Below are 4,111 nucleotides of genomic sequence, written 5' to 3'. Positions count from 1 at the left end.
GGTGTGATCTTGGCTCACTGCAACCTCTGCCTTCTGGATTCAAGCAATTCTCCTGCCTCAGCCTCCCAAGTAGCTGGGATTACAGGCGCCCGTCACCATACCTGGGTAATTTTTGTATTTTCAAGACATGGGGTTTCACCATGTTGTCCAGGCTTGTCTCAAATTTCTGACCTTGTGATCTGCCCGCCTTGGCCTCCCAAAGTGCTGGGATTACAGGTGTGAGCCACTGCACCTGGCCCAGTGTTTTTCTTTCAAGAGTAATATTCACTCAACTCAAAAAGTAGTTATTTAGTGAGCATTTAGAAACATATGCATCATAATTTACTTTCTTAAAGCACACCGTCTTGAGAAATGACTGTATGGAAATCTTTTACCTAGAATATAGGATAAATCATATGTTAACTGTTACTCTATTCATTTTTACTCAAAATTAAAGTATGGATTTGCACTTTTGATAAATGTATGTTGAGTGAAATGATACATATATACATATATATATATATAATTTAATCAAATAAATACATATTGACTAACCCATTCTGTATTCTGGTCAGTCTTGTAAAATGCTTCAAGTGTGTCTAGCTTTGTAGCAGAAGTGGGAGAGTAGGGGGTGATGTGAATCTTTGTACTGAGAGCTAGATATACTTTCTGAATGTTGTGTTTATGTTGTTCCTGGGTATCTGGTATCTTGAGTCTTTCTTTTCCTTTCTCTCTAAGTTCTGGCCACAGCAGCTCCTTTTCGTTCTTCAAATGATGAAGTCTTTTCCATTCGTGTCTTTGCCACCTCATGCTTCCCTTTGTCTGGAACTTTCTTCCATGGCAGGTTCTTACCTCATTGTCAGGTCAAAAGTCCCCTGCGCAGAGAACTGTTTGCCCATCCAATCTCAGGGGTCTCCTTTAGGCATTCTCTGCCTCACTCCCTTCTAATTTCATACAGGATCATGCCTCACAACTGTGATGATTTCTTAAATTATTCATTTCTTTGTTTCTTGTTTCTTCTATGTAACAGTAAGCACTGAGCGGGGCAAGGTCTTTTTCTGTTTTGTTCATGGCTGAATTCTTAGTGGCTAGAAGAGTATCTGAGTACAGAGTAGGTGCTCAATAAATATTTAAGTGAATAAATGAAAACTTGAAATAACATCTTGCATGTTAATTATGAAAGAGGCAAGTCACCCTAGCATAGAATGCATACACATATTCATACATGTCAAGAAATTCCAAAAGGTTTGTAGAATTCTGTTGTGTGATTCTTGATTGTAGCCTTTTTGCAATGATCACAGCTGTAGTCCCCAGGGCAGGCCAAACTGGTAGAAGAGAGAAACGTGGCCAGGGTGAGAAGGGCCCAGTTTTCACCCCTGTCCTACTGCCGGCCATCTGCTGTGAGCAGACCATGTCACTGAACTGTTCACACGCTGGCTTCCACTGCAGAAGATGGAGACAGAAATGCCTGCCCTCCTTCCCTCACCAGCTGTCCACCTCTGTGCAGGAAGTGTGACTGTGGATGTGAAGAGCATCTCAAGTGCACAGAACATTCTATTCAGTCCCAAGTGGATCTCCCCAGCATCCCACCATTGGCTTCTTGAGTGGAAAATGTGGGATTTTTTAGAGAACAGAGAAAACTTGGGATTTTTCTCCAAAATTGCCATTACTTGTATCAGATCCCATACAGCAGCTGATGACTTATAGAATGTATTATTTACTTTAGATCTCAAGAATGATCTGATCTTACAAAAAGCAGAGTTCAATTTTTGGCAAAGAATTGCAAAGAATGGCAAAGAAAGAAAGAGAGACAGAAAGAGAGAAAGAAAGTGAAAGAAAGAGAAAAAGAAAGACAAAGTGAGGGAAAGAAAGAAGAAGGACCCACTCTATGTACAACAAAGGATATCATGTATATATGTCATATATATAAAAATTATTTTAAATTAACTAGTATTTTATATTACATACATACGGTAGAGAAATAAAACAATGCAAAAAAGGATAGAATGAAGAGAAAATTTCTCTCCAACCCCAGACTGGTCTCACTTCCTGGGGTTAGTGAGATTCCTAGTAGATTCTTGTATATTTGGACAATGATGTTCATTAGAGTCAAGCATAAAAATGCATGTACTTGTGTGTATATGTATAGTTTGTTTTACACACATGGGTTCACGTTATACAGTCCTGTTACATACGTTGTCCCTTTTCTTTTAACTTACGTTGAAACACTTTTCAAAAATTTTTATGAATGTTCAATACTCATTTTCTTCTATGTCACAATTTCTTGAATGCAGTCCACCAACAATGGACACTTTTAGGTAGTTTCCAGTTTTTACTATTTAAACAATGAGGTAGTAACATCCTTGGGCATACACTCATGCATACTTGATACCGTATTTCTAAGATAAGTCTAAAAAGGAATTTATTCTTACAAAGTTGTGTACATTTACACTTTTGAGGAATAAAATGTAATTTTCTTCAAAGAAGTTGTACTGGATATACTCTGATGAAGAGTGCTTGTAAGGGTATGGTTGGCTGTGTGTGTGTGTGTGTGTGTGTGTGTGTTTTACAAGAAGGGGAAACAAAACAACTTTTTAAGGGATGTTCTTGGCCAGGCGTGGTGGCTCACACCTGTAATCCCAGCACTTTGGAAGGCCAAGGGGGGTGGATCACTTGAAGTCAGGAGTTCAAGATCAGCCTGGCTAACATGGTGAAACCCCGTCTCTGCTAAAATACAAAAAATTGCCTGGGCGTGGTGGCATGCGCCTGTAATCCCAGTTGCTTAACAGGCTGAGGCAGGAGAACTGCTTGAACCCAGGAGACGGAGGTTGCAGTGAGCCGAGATCCTGCTACTGCACTCCAGCCTGGGTGACAGAGTGAGACTCCGTCTCAAAAAAAACGATGCGCTTGTCCCTCTGCTCCTTGGCTCAACCCTCCCCACATCTGTTCTCTTTATGGCAAATTGACCACCTAAAAATTAAACCTAATCCTATCCTACTTTTCTTACAACTTTCCAGTGCCTTCCCCTTGCACATGAATATCTGAAATGCACTTGGGATACTGTGTGATCTAGAGTCTGCTGAGTTCACTTGCTGTGTCACACCGTATTCCCCCAAATCAGTGCCTGAGCCCAACATGCCTCCTTTAGTTCTTCTCATAGCCACACGCCCTTTCCTTTGTCACTGTCCTTATATATCGTCTTCCCATGGACTGGCAAGTTTTTCCACTTACTCTTAGTTTCTCTAATTCCTGCTCATCCTGAAAATCCAGTCTGGGATGTCATTGATTTGAGATGCTTTTTCTGACACATCCTCATCTAAATGGTGGGGGTAGCCACTTGCTACCTGTGAATGTGTAAATTTAGTTAAAATTAAATAAAAATTTAAAAACCCAATCCTTAGTCATACTAGCCACATAGTCACACACATAGTTATCAGTGGCTGCCATATTGAACAACACAGATATAAAATATTTCCAGGCTGAGTGCAGTGGCTTAGGCTTGTCACCCCAGCACTTTGGGAGGCTGAGGTGAGAGGGTCACTTGAGGCCAGGAGTTGGAGACCAACCTGGGCAACATAAAGAGACCCCCATCTCTACAAAGATTAAAAAACTCAGTTGGGTGTGGTGGCTGGCACCGTAGTCCTAACTGCTCAGGATGCTGAGGTGGGAGGATTGCTGGAGGTCAGGAGTTTGAGACCAACCTGGGCAACATAAGGAGACCCCCATCTCTACAAAAATTAAACAACTTAGATGAGCATGGTGGCTGGCACCTGTAGTCCTAACTAGTCACGATGCTGAGGTGGGAGGATCATTTGGGCCCAGGAGTTGGAGGCTGCAGTGAACCGTGATCGTGCCACTGTACTCTAGCCTGGGTGAGAGTGAGATCTGGTCTCAAAATAAAAATTAAAATAAAATAAAATACTTCTATAATTGCAGAGAATTCTGTTGGACAGTGCTGCCCTATTCACAGGGGCACAGCTTGTCTTGCTTCTTGCTTTTTCCCACATACTAAATGTTCAATAACTATCTGTTGAATGAATGAATGTGTGAATGAATTAAAGAATTCCTCCCAGCTCTTAGCTTTATTGTTGTATTCTTAATATTCAGTGGACTTTCTGGGAAGGTGCTGAAT

General features: G+C 41.1%; 1 protein-coding gene across 2 annotated transcripts in view; it reads left to right on the top strand.

The window, feature by feature from the left end:
- Positions 1 to 4,111, top strand: part of DOK5 (docking protein 5) — a 174,980-nt gene that overhangs the window by 15,116 nt on the left and 155,753 nt on the right. The window lies entirely within an intron of this gene.

The sequence above is a fragment of the Cebus imitator genome, unplaced genomic scaffold (genome assembly GCF_001604975.1).
Source record: "Cebus imitator isolate Cc_AM_T3 unplaced genomic scaffold, Cebus_imitator-1.0 Scaffold99, whole genome shotgun sequence".
Classification (NCBI taxonomy): domain Eukaryota; kingdom Metazoa; phylum Chordata; class Mammalia; order Primates; family Cebidae; genus Cebus; species Cebus imitator.
Note: the sequence above shows the minus strand (reverse complement) of the source record. Positions and strands in the feature narration are given on the sequence as shown.